Source organism: Siniperca chuatsi, linkage group LG15 (assembly GCF_020085105.1).
Source record: "Siniperca chuatsi isolate FFG_IHB_CAS linkage group LG15, ASM2008510v1, whole genome shotgun sequence".
Classification (NCBI taxonomy): domain Eukaryota; kingdom Metazoa; phylum Chordata; class Actinopteri; order Centrarchiformes; family Sinipercidae; genus Siniperca; species Siniperca chuatsi.
In genome coordinates, this window is record NC_058056.1 from 14,092,318 (window position 1) to 14,105,512 (window position 13,195).

The 13,195-nt window shown below is 39.5% G+C and overlaps 1 long non-coding RNA gene across 1 annotated transcript in view; it reads left to right on the forward strand.

The window, feature by feature from the left end:
• Positions 1-185: 185 nt before the first annotated feature.
• Positions 186-13,195, forward strand: part of LOC122861580 — an 84,818-nt gene continuing 71,808 nt past the window's right edge. Inside the window, exon 1 of the long non-coding RNA XR_006374506.1 lies at positions 186-567. This is a non-coding gene — a long non-coding RNA (uncharacterized LOC122861580). The remainder of the gene's footprint in view (positions 568-13,195) is intronic.

The following is a 13,195-nucleotide window of genomic DNA, read 5'->3' on the forward strand; positions in this document are numbered from 1 at the left end:
ACGATAGAACACTCCTGGACGAATGAGGGACTACACCGTCTTAATTACATTTTAAGTTAATTTTGGTGCACAAAAAACACAACAAAAGAGGTATACAAACATCCACAGCAATGCTTCTGACTCTTATTGTTAAATAATAGCTAGAAATAACTAAATCGACGTCAGACCCTTTGTTTTCAAGTATATGGAAGTATAGAGGACCGCCAATGTTAAGGCCAATGTTAAGACACCAAATGTTTCACCACCACAGGTGTTTTCACTTGTTTTGCCTGATTTGACCTCTTCTCGGGACTGTGTGGGCTGTAAGACTCCTTTTTTTTGTTACGTTTTAATTTAGGGACAAATGATCCGAGAAATACTGTTTACAGTGTCTTCTGTGGGTTATGCATGATAACGGAAACATTGTCTCGGGAAAGAAATGTCGCAGTTGAATTTTGCAAATGTAAACTGTCACTGCTGCGAGCACCAGAACAACGTATCATTCACCGCCATTGTACTGGGAGGGCGGCAGAGATGGATGTCTGAAAACAAAAACAAAACTATTTGCACGGCTAGATAGCACTAGAGGTAAGTGTGAAACTATGGTTATACTTAAATTTGGTTGAACTGACGAGGTAGCTCGCTTACACCGTTATCATTTTATTGGTACATGTAGTTTAGAAACCTCCTGCAATTCCTAGTTAGTATAGCTGTGTCCAACTTTAACCTGAGCAGAGATTTAATCATTTTAACAACTGAAAACACCTGTGAATCATTTAATTAAGCTGAACAGTGGGTGCCAGTCAACGATAAGTTAACTGTTTCGTTAACTGTTTTGCTTCGCTACAGTCACAACAACAAAAAGTACTGATTTTATGCCACCATGATATGATTTTATTTCTTGGCTTAGAGATGCACTTTGTCGCCGTTTTAAAAATCTAATCAAGCGAGTGTCATTGTTACTAACGCTACTGCAGGCTACAGTGATTGCTGGACCCAATATGCATTACAGACAAAGATTTTTTTCTTTTTTTGAAGGAGTGTGTTTTAAAAACCGTATATCTCACAAACTTCCAAACAAATTTAGATTTTGTGGATGAAGGCTTGCGGGAGAACATGCAGTTGTCTCTGCTAACTTTAATTAACAGTAGCAAAACTGTAAAACGTTGAGTTTGATATATATATTGGAAATGAGATTAAAAAGAGAAGGTGCAGGTCCGGAGTGATTAATTACTCCCTGTATCAGGAGGCCCTTCTGCACAGTGTGATACATGAAGTCCTGTTGAGTATTTATACTGTAGATGTGTGAATGTGTTCAGATATAAATTGAACCCTGCTGTGCAATAACATCTTGCCTCCTCCATGTTAATTCTGTTTTGATCAAAAGCATAAGAGGTTAATTTGGCTGACTGGAAAGACCACCTGGTTACAGTGTTTCAAATCAGAATTTTGGGTTGATTTTTTTTTTTTTTTTTGCTTTCAGGCATAGTGGTTTCTGGTGCTCTTTGACAGCTTTTTGAACAAAGTCCCTGGCAGAGTTCACCGTACAGAATCAAATGTGCCACCACTACACATGATTTTGACAAATAAAATAAAGGAAATAGTTTTATTTTTTAAATGAGTGTTCAGTTAATCTTCAGCATGCTCAAGCCTGTCAGCTCAGACTGTACCTCGTTGCTCTTAGGAAGTCAGTGTCTGAGTGGAAACAGTTGGCCAGGGCTGCTGCAGACGTCTGATGGCTGCTGAGTCAGCCCTGTGTATCCCAGCCCACTTTGCCTCAGGGCTTTCATCATTAGCAGGGAGTTTGGTGTTGTAGGAGATTAGAAATGAGTTCACTGAAAAGTCAGGAGTCCCCCCACATACCCCCGACCCCAGGATGGACCCTGTGTTGGAACTCGACTCTCTCCTCTCTGTATGTTCCAATCCACTCCATTTCTCAGTCCATTTGATAGCTTTTCCTTTCTTTCTTCGGTTTACATCTATGTTGTGTTGGTCTTGTTACAATCCAGTGTCTGTACTGTTCAGAGTGGTCAAACTAAGTCAGAGCATTTTGTAATTGAGTTCTCTGTGCCCCATGACACTTAAAAGATCTTTTAAATCTACAAATGTCGGTCCAAATTTCTAAAAGAAAATTGCACTTAGATTTTTTAAAATTATTATTATTATTTAAAAGTATTGTCATTCATGATTTGAAATTACCTCATGTCTTCAGTCAGACTGAATGTTGATTATAGCTTCAGATATAAAGGGAAAACAGGCTTTTTGAACCCTCTCTATTCCCCCCTCTGCCCCCTGCCTGCATCTGCCCTGGGCATTGTTAGTGGTAGTAGTTGCTCAGTTTTGGATTTACAGCTCTGCTGTCCCACAGATTGGTCTGTCTAAACCAAGCTCGCTCTTTGAAGAAGACCCATAAACCTGACCAAATGCTGCCACTTATTCACAGTAATTAAAACAAGCTGGCGTGGAGAAAAGTCCTTAAATTATCAGAGGCTAGGCAAGATGTAAGCCCCACACACACACACACACTCTCTCTGCCTGCATGGTCATGCTTCAGGGGGGTCGTAACCATTGACATCTCCATCCGCAAAACAGATTGCATGTAAGGAGTTTTGCACCAGGACAGAAACATTTTTAATTTTTTTTTAGTTTCTTTTTTAGAGATGTAGTCCTGAAGGCTTTCCCCCATATGCACTGTAAATTTCAGGATGGGTGGCCATACAAGTCCAACAACATGCCACTGAGTTAACTGTATAGGCAGTAAATCAAACCAATGCAATCCATAATGTGAAAGTGAATTAATTAGCCTTTTGGAGACAACTTGAAATGATCGATCACTGAAGATTTAACCTTGTTTACTGTGTGAAATTTAGCAAGCAAGAGGGTCTAGGAAACTAGCAAGCATTGCGATTATACTGTGCTGTAATGATGCAGATGCTATAGGGTTAACAATTTACCATACCGGTACAAACTGTAGTGTGAATCATCTCCCTTGTAATATCGTCACAGAACTCGCTGAGTCGTCATACAGCCTATTTGGTTTGAGGTAATGAGGAGCAGGATGTGGGTCATGAGTTCAAACGGCCTGTTGTGTGTTGACCTGCAAGCTGACAAGGTAATGAGTGTCTAGGTGATGAAGATGCGCGCGTACACACATACACACATACACACACACACACACACACACACACACACACACACACACAGCAGCAGTAGTCTCTGACTGTTGTTTGACAGTGAGCTGGCAGTGTCATCCTATTATGTAGTCTGAAAGTGCTGGCGGAGGAATGAGTCACATAGGAGAGGTGGATGTATCTTTTTGCCAAGATGGAGCGTTACTTTTTTTATGCTTTGTCACTTTCTCCATCATTGCACAGGACCTGACTACTTGACTACCAGAATTGACTACATGTGATTTAAAATGCTAGTTATTCATGCAACAGTCAATGGTTTATCATATTTGGTCAGTACATGAGGCACTGACCTTGTCAAAGAATGTTGAACTACTTTCTCCACCATGTGCACTGACCTTGTGTCTGTGGTCTTGTAGTCCCTTGGTTCAGATTGCTTGTAGTTAACCACTGATTTACATAAAGGCTTTGTTTAGAAACACTGTTTTTAAAATGCTTTTAGAATACTGATGTGAGGAGTTAATGTGCAATGAATATTCATGATTTAAAAAAAAAAAGGTTCTACACAATTGAGCAGAAAAAAAGACAAAATTGTTGGGTAGGTTGCAGTACACTACAGTCAGGTTAATGACTTGGTGTTCTGGTGGAATTGTCTTTTTTTTTTTTTTAATAAAGGTTTCAGCTCTTTTAAAGATTTTAAAGGAGCAAATTGCACTCCCTGACCATACACATTTTTCATTATTCCCATAGAAGATGATAAATAATTTAATCCCAGAACAAGTGCTCACAGATATTGCTGTTAATTGCACAGTGAAACTGAATAACCAGCCATTCCATCAGGTTGTGCTCTCTTAACAGATGGGCAGGCGTGATGGAAAAAGACCTTTTTTTTAATTAGTCTGTCTGAAGACGTTTTTTCATAACCGACAGCCCCCTCTAAGTTTAAGTTTCAGTGGCCACCAGACAGGCTCTTAGCTGGCTCCCAGCTGCAGCCATCTGGTGGTCAGCAGAACCGCTACAGGGTGGCTCCCCACTCCACTGAGCTAACTCATAGCCCAAGGACACAAGGAAAAGGCTCGTGCTGATGGGTCTTTACTCTGTTTAATCTGGTATCTTTTGTACTCTGTGTGGGGATCAGGGTTCAAACGAACAAACTACACACAAGGTATGTAATGTTGTAGAGGTAGGCCAGACAGAACGTGATGGTTGTCGGTGTGGTAAAGGGCAGGCTACATGCAATTAACTGTGTTGACATGAGTTAAGTATATAGCATATCTTACTCACTGCAATCATTCATATTTAAAAGAAATCTTACCTGAAAGGTAGAGATTTCTAATTTAATTTTTATCAACCCCTAAACAGACCAGCCAACCTATATGCATTTTGACCAAGCGACAACCTCCGGGGCTGAAAAATGAAGCCAACACAGAGGTGCCAAAAGTTTCTCAAATGGCCAGTTGAGGCTGACTCCGCCTCATGTTAAAATGCCCAACTTTACAGCAGAAAAAAACATGATTACACATGATTTTTGGTACAAAAAAACAGTTTTGGTCTCTATAGTTAATTTCCCCCTTCATGACAACTGTGGGGGGGTGGGGTGGGGGGCCCCCTGTTGTGTACGCAAACGCACTGCCTTTTTAATACAGCGGGGTTTATATACATGTCATTGGGTAACACCTCTGACACACCCACCACACAACAGAAAACAAGGAAACATGCCGTTCAGCTGAGAAACCGTAGCAAAACGGTGTACATGGTTTTCAAATTGAACATGCCCAGTTGTCCTTTTACTTTTTATTTTTATTACATTTTTATTTATTTATTTATTTTTTTTACACCTAAGTCCAGACCCCACCCCTCAAAACAAGATAAAAACAACAGGTTGCGGGGTATCAAACATTTATATATCCTTCTTGCCTGTAATCGTAAATATTACAATATAGATCCCATATTCATGCCTAGAAGAATCAAACCATTTCTTAACCTTGACGTTAGTTGAATGTCTTGTCTGCCTGCCTCTCATCATTGCAGTGGCTCGCATCCTCATTAAAGTCTATGCTCGTGTGTGTCACGCAAGCCAATGGTGATGCTGTAGGTTAATGTACGTAGCTAGCTAGTTTTAATACACTTTACTATCTTACCTTCAGAGTTTCTGAATTAGATTGTCAAGTGTCTTCGGATGAATGCTAACGTTAACTTGTTTCTAACTTGCTGGCAGATTTGTTCTAGAATACTTTGTTGGTGACAACTTACTACAAAAGTTGTGGTACGTGCCCCATGAGCTGGTATAATTTGATTTATCATCTACAGACTGCAGACATTGTGTTAAACAAGCAAGATACTGTAAGTATTAAGACTTCGGTTCACTGAAGCCTGCCATCGGCTACTGTCTGACGATTATAACTGATGATTTAGCTTTTTAGCAATCTTGAAACCCTAGAGATTAGCTTTTTATTAGCTTTTTTTTATTAAAAATGTATCTGCATTCAAATCGTCATCAGGCGATAGCCAATGGGTTCCTAGATTGCAACTCGGACTTTAAACAATGGAAGAACATGGAAGAGGAAGTCTTGGCCCAGATATCTGTTATCCGGATATCTGCTGGCTACACCAGCAGCCCTGAAACATTGGTCGTTGCCCCCAGAGGCTAAATCATAATCAGACAATGGCCAAGGGGTTCAGAGATTGGGTGCACCCTAATAAGGATGCAGAATATACAGCAAACCTTGTTGCACACTGAATCACACACAATGTGAACTTAATTGCATACCATATACAGTATGTGTATGGAATCTTTGCAGCACTGTATGTTTTGGTTCCATTTTCAGTGCAGTGTAATGAGCATTTTGCAGTAATGCTGGTATAAATTTTGATATGATCTGCCCACTCCTTTTTTTATGTTTTTTGTCACTGTAGTTTACCTTATTGTGACACCATTTGTATTGCATTCAGTTTATATTTCTTTTAGTCACAGTAAAAGCATGCAATCAAACTGTCATGGTCCAACCTCTGGGTTAATCCACCAATCAGACAAAGCCTTGTTCTATCCATCATGCTTTCGTCTGCTTCTCGCTCACACCTTTTTGATTATGTGTGCTGTTTTCATTTACACATGATGATGATGATGATTATAGCTGTGAGGTGTGTTTTTTGTTTTTGTTTTTTTTCTTCCTCAAGCATTTCCATTGCAGCAGTGAGGGGCCCCTTCATTGTCAACACTGAGATACAGTGCATTGTCTCATCAGACAGTTTCAGATGCACCACAGTGGTGACAGCCCAAATGCTGTCTTTGTGTTCCCTCTCTCTCCCCCAGATTAGAGCTTGATTGGTGCAGGTTGCTGACAGGAGGCTGTCAGTCGTTGTGATGTCTAAAGTGGGATATGTGCAAGTGAAGAGGTTAATTACACAACATTTAAGACCCTTCTTTGCCTCACCATTCATTCTGTAGCCAATCACATCCAAGACGCTTGCTAATCAAAAGTAGGCTGGCAGCTCTGCACCGTGGCAACAGTTGCCGTGATGGTGGCTCGTCTGGCAGGGAGAGCACGTCCTGCTGTTTGCCTATTTGAGTTGGTTGGCAGGCTTGTACAATCCCCCCTCTCTTTGACTGCTATTCATTCACAGCCAAAATAAGGTGGAGAAAAAATGTGTTCTCTGAATTACTGACTGGATCATTCTTACTTGTCTGGTTTGTGCTTCATTAAAGCTGGCACTCATGTTAAAATAGAAACAATTTGTCTACTGTTCAAGTTAACAATATAGCAGAATACTATATATTATCATGCTCTCAAATGTCTTACATTAAATTAATACTATAAACAGTTGATCGCAAGCCCCTTGTACAAAAAGTTGTTTTACAAATTGTGTTCAAAACATATTAAACAAATGTTTTTCTATAGTTTATACTTAAATCATTCAGGTCTGATTTTACAGTCAGCCTCGTGAGCAGTGGATGTTGTTTGCTACTCCATTAGACAAAGTAGAAACAGGTGAAGCATGCAGAGGTTCAGTGTCAGTTTTACAAACTTTGAAGTCGAACACTGCCACCATGAGATATGGCATTTTCTACTGATGGCCCTCATGTGCTGACACTTCAACATTAAGACCCTTGTCCACAGCTCGAAACGTATGGCCGCTACCCGCTCCATGTCAACAACGTTGTCACTCGGCCGCCTGAACTCACAATTCCAGCTTTCATCTAGTTCCCTTTTAAAGTATGACCTCTGACCTGTCAAAGACACAAACATCCACTCTCGCCACACCCTGTAGGACCTCTCACCACTGCAGTAATGAGCAAGACTGCTGAGCTTTAGGGGAGACTGACAGAGATTATGAGCAAAGTAGGAGGAAACTTGAATTTGTGCAATTGTAGAATAGTGTAAATTGTCACTGTTATCCTTCTGAAGTAGTATACTGAAATCTTGTTCAGAAGTTACGTGTGTGCGCATGCAAAGATCTCTGTATATCAAAAGATTAATGGATGACTTTGATTTTACAGAAGGACCCTACTAATTATTTTCTTTGATTATATTTCTCTTCGCAGCCCCATATGGATGATCGTACAGTTATGCAGATTCCCAAAGGTATTAAAATCGTTAGTAACCAGCTTCCTTTTTTGATTGGTCTCATAGAATACATGATTCTGTTTGTTGTAGAAGATTCTCGATATATGACAGCTAACCAAAGTGCATGTTATTTTTGGGGGGTTTTTTGTACTGAGGTACAAGAAAGTAATTTGACTTTGGTCCTTGCTGTTAGAGTAATGAAACAGGATGGAAACCCCTCTGAGGATGGAACAAAACAAAATGTCCTTGACAACGCTCTGCCTCTTTCTTTACCAACGACGCTACAAGACATTGTTCAAAATAGCAGCAGTGAGATTATTTCTGGTGCCAATTTCCCCAAGGTAATGTTCATTGTGTTTTAGTATATGTTGTTCCATAGCAACTGCGATGAAATGGTTATTGATTTGCTCACGAGCAAATTAGGCCTCACCCTGGAGTATCCATGCAATTCACTCTGCACTGCCTCTGTTGCGCTATGAACAACCTTCAAGAGATATTTCTTCCTCCAATTTAATTACCACTGGTTACGTGAATGGCACGGTTCACAGAGAGCTGCCCTCATAATTAGCTGTCAGCTGTTTTTAAGGCACAGCTCATTGATTAGGTCATGATTGCTAATAGGACGTGAGATCCTGCTGCCTTTTCTATTGATATAGACAAGAATGAATGGAGGTTTTAAATTGACGCCTCACCTCAGAATTAAGTACTTGAATAGGCAAATGCATAATAACAGTGTTTTACAATCACTTTGGAGTCAGAAACATTTTAGTGCACATCCTTTAGCATCAGCCTGTCTGAATTATAACTAAATTAGAAAAATACATAATTCTAAAAATGTATGAGAGGTGCTTACCATGCTGATTTTGAATATGGAGTTATACAGTCATCTCTGTTTGGCCAATCTGCTGCCATGAGATGCAGTCGGGTGATGTCCTCCCAGTTGGCTGACAGAAAGCGTTCAGGCTTGATATTGTGTCTTTTTGTCCAAAAGCAGTTATTCTTAACTGCAAACTGCAGTATTACATCCTTCAGTCTGGCTTTGCATTTTGGAGGGATGTGACTGGATTAAGGATGGTTGTAAGGTATTACTACTACATCTCCCTACAGCAGCACATGTCATGTTCTGTCTTGGTAATTCCATATAATTATGGCCCATCTAAATAATAATTTAAAAATGGTTACTTTTTCAGATTTATTTGTCACGATTTTCACCCATAATGATAATTAAAATTAAACAATTCCTCGATTTTAGGAGAACCCCCCCCAGCAAATATAACGTATATAAGTAGCTACTGTATGAGGTTAGAGTTTGGCAGTTGCACATTAAATATCCAGATGTCAGAATGTTGTTTCTTTGTTCATTTGTAATCATTGATCTTCTCTCTGGGAATGTGACTAGTCTGGATGAACAGGTGGGCTCATGCCTACAGGCATGTGAACTCAAGGCCTCAGCAGCTCCACTATCCAGACTTTGTACTCATGAGACTTTTGGCGGACGTGTGGCAGTCCCTCCTCCTTCCAACTCCACAGCTCCCCTAACACAGTTGTTCATGAATATGGATGGCAGGCAAGGCTCCCTGGCATCATTAACGTGCCACAAGCCCATATAAATCACATCACCATAAAACCTCCAAATGCTCTAATAAAGAATGTAACATGATAACAACCGGCACAAGTCAAGAAGACAAACAATTCTTGAGAGAAAAGCGAAACACTGGGTTCTTGGTTCGTTGCTTGTTCTGCAATTTGATTGGGTCCTATATTACTCTGTAGTTGTGTTAACAGCCTCAAACATCTCATGTGACAAGGCTGGATGCAGTTACATGCAGACAGTTTATCTTGGCTGAGATGTTAACAGGCACTCATGCACAGCTGCAATAGGCTTGAACCTTAGAAAACTCGCCCTTCTCAGCATGGGGAAGAAAAGCTCTGACATCTTTTCGCTTTGAAAAATGAGGACACACATTAAACTCTCAGTACCCACTTATGTTAAACTACTGTACTACATAGATGTTTGAGTAAGATGGTCAGAGTATACAAAACTACAATATGATTGGATCTAATGAAAATGTAAAAAGTGGATGGCTATTCCATGTTACATGGCTAGTTTCTATATATAATTCCCAAACTGAATTTTCTCTCTCTCTCTCTCTCTCTCTCTCTCTCGTCGTTGACAAAGCCATACACAGCCATGACACACACACAAATGCTTAGTGCATATTGTTGCCTGTTTAAAAGACCTTCTAACCATCAGTAGTGTTCTTGAATAAGAACCTTTTTATGACTTGTTTGTGATAAACGTGAACATGCCATGTGTATCCATCAATAACACTGTGTCAAAAACCATACCTCTCTTTCAAGGAGACCACTGCACTGGCGAGGCAGGGTTGCTGCCGCAGAGGGCTCCAGCAAACTGGCTACTACTGTAGCTTGTAGCGCTGTGCTAGTTGTAGGGTTGTATACAGATTGCAAAGCCCTTTGAAACAAATTTGTGATTTTGGGCTATATATATATATATTAGTGTATATAGGTGTCCTCTTTGGTTTATATTTCATTTTTTCACCGTCACCTATATCAAGACACCCAAATCGACAAAGATCCTTGGGTTTTTTTTTTCCTTGACTCAGTGCCACTCCTGTGCCAAAGGTTTAAAATTTAAGTGCAATTTTTGTTAACAGAGTCACAGTCCATTTTATTTCTTGTTTTGGTTGTTTGATATTTATTTATGTTTATATTTAGGATGTTTTAATGTTTTTCACATTCCAGTGTATGAAAATTAAGAATTTTAAGTTAATTAAAATTGGTGTACTTGCATTATTATGCTTATCATTATATCAGTGGCATAAATTGTCACTTAAAATAGTCTTAAAATGACTAATTTATTAGAATTATTTCTGAGACAATATATCCAACGAAAGTAGTTATTGCCTATTAATTACTCTGCAAGGACTACAGTATCTCGAGCAAGGTTAAATAAACCATATTATTTTGTGTAAATTTTAACAACAATCTTTACACGCCATTTGCAAACTTGTTCACAAAATGAATGGATAGTTGTATAAAAACATGTCACTATGACAAATCTCACAAAAAATATGTAGCACTGATCCTTTTATGTCCTGGAATTTTTTTGTTTTGTTTAATGGACATGGGGGACTAGCTACAATTCTCTGCACCACAAAATGGAACACAGTGGTGTGCCTGTTATTTTTTTTCATGGCAGTGCACCCCTGTAAACATCAAACAGGCCCCCATATCCCAAAAGAGGTGCTTTGAGTTTGACTTTTTGCTGTGTTTGAGTGAGCCCCCCCCCCCCAAAAAACAAAGAATATGGAGTAGCAGGTCCTCGATGAGGCAGGCATCTCTTCTCTAACTTCAGACGAGGTTCCTTGTGGGGGGTCTGGAGTGGATTCTGGGGGGCACCACAATGCCAGCCTTCTTCACAAACCTGGCACTTGTGTCTTTGGTGAGAAGCCATGCAAAATTCATTGTTTTCTCCCTGAAAAAGCAGAGGATTGATAAATATTTTTGAAGCATATGTATAAAGAGAAGAGGAATGGTGCCTTGGCTTTGTGCTGGGACATTTTTACTTTCTTTCTCTTACACTCCAACAGCAATGCAAGGTCCTACAGACGATTCAAATACACTGTACTGATCTCTCCATCCTAATCAATCGAAAAGTTATGGAGAATTATTCAGTAAGGTTGTGCATGATTGAACATGTGTGCAACACTTAGAGCCTTCATGAGATAATTAATACAAGTGGAAGTAGTTACAGCAGTATATCCTCAGCTACCCTTGCCTTACATTTAAAATATGCATTTTCAGTTTTTACTAATTTAAAATCTTTTTTTCCCCCAGCTCTGTAACATCATATTGAAGCATAACTTAAGACTCAGACAGTGACAAGTATGGGACAGAACTACAATTATCCGTCATTGACTAGAATGAGATTGACTAGAATTCCAATTTTATCATCAAATATTTTATTGTGACATGTGAAATGAGTATTAATGCTGTATTGTACACTTCATTATGGTGTTGAGCAACTTCAAACTGGAATTCAAAACGTATTACAGTATGTAACAAGTCCATTCTTTAAAATTTCTGTTGAGCTGCTCCACTGTCATGAAGCAAGGATGAATAACTCATTAATGCTATATATTCCATTGTAAAGCAGCTGTAAAACCATGATGATTAATGTTTTATTTTGATGCAGCAATTCTTTTGGCATTGTAGTTTCATGTCTGATCAGGCTCTGATATCCTCGTGGGACTTTCCACACCAGCAAATCATCCACTAAAAGCTGTGGAAATCCGGGCGAATTTGCTGAAAATGATAGCCTGTAACTCAATTTATACAACTTTAGAGCAATGCTCACCCACTTCATACAGAATTAGATTAACAGTAGCTGAATGCTGATATTAACCAAGTGATGTAATTACAACTGCAGGTTTGGTGCTAAAGCAATTATCAAGATGAGTGAATATTCCCAAATTAGTTTAGCATGGTGAACTTCAACCCCTCTGGATTGAATAAAACCCAATTTATCCATAAAGAGGATGGCTACACCTCCCTTTGCCTTTGACTTGTCTTTTACAGTGAGATTAATATTCAGAGATCTTTCAATGACATCCACTTAAATCTACCTTTTGTCATAACTTTGCCACACAGGCAATAAATTATATTCAATAAATTATATTACATCTGTTTATCACCTATTCAGACATGAATCTGAATCTGTTTATATAATTTTGACTATAGCTGCACGGCAGATTTTAGCAGATATTTGACTACATCCTAAACTGAATCAGACATAAAATGCAGATAGTTGATAATTGCATTTTTTTAAAGGAATGAGCAATTACTTCTAGAAGAGGTGAGCAAAGTCTTGTTTTGGAGCTAAAGGGGGGTGGCCCCTTGAACATAGGTCATTATTATTGCCCTAGGTTAGGATTATGGAAAAGCTAATGCTAAGATATTCAGCGGGATGGAGATGTGGGTAGAAGAAGGTTGAGCTCAGTTGACTCTTTAATGTAATTACACCCACTCAGGGGAGAGAAGAAGACAGAAGTGGGCTGGGGATTTGAGAGAGGGATGTGACAACCTCACAATGGAGAGCAGAGGAGTGTCAGCAGACCTGTCTCTCAGGGTTGAGAGTCGGCCTCATGGCCTCGGGCACAAGAGATTAAAACATCCTGGCCGTAGGGTCTGGAAACAGCACACCCAAACACAAGACACAGGAGCTGAAATTAGAATAATAGGACATGAGGATGATCCACATAATTCATTGTTATTTCAGTGCTCTGCTTTTTACTTTAGGCACATCCACTGGGTTGACTTCCATACAAATTCTGCAGCCTGTTTTTGTTGCACAAGACTGTGAATGTGAAACTGTGTGATTGATGCATAATGTTTTGCAAGACTTGGGTCAAAGCTTATTTCTGCCAGGTGTAATTTCCAGCGTAGACAATGTAGCTTTTGCTTCTTAACATGCAATCACAGAATGGATTGCCCACTCTG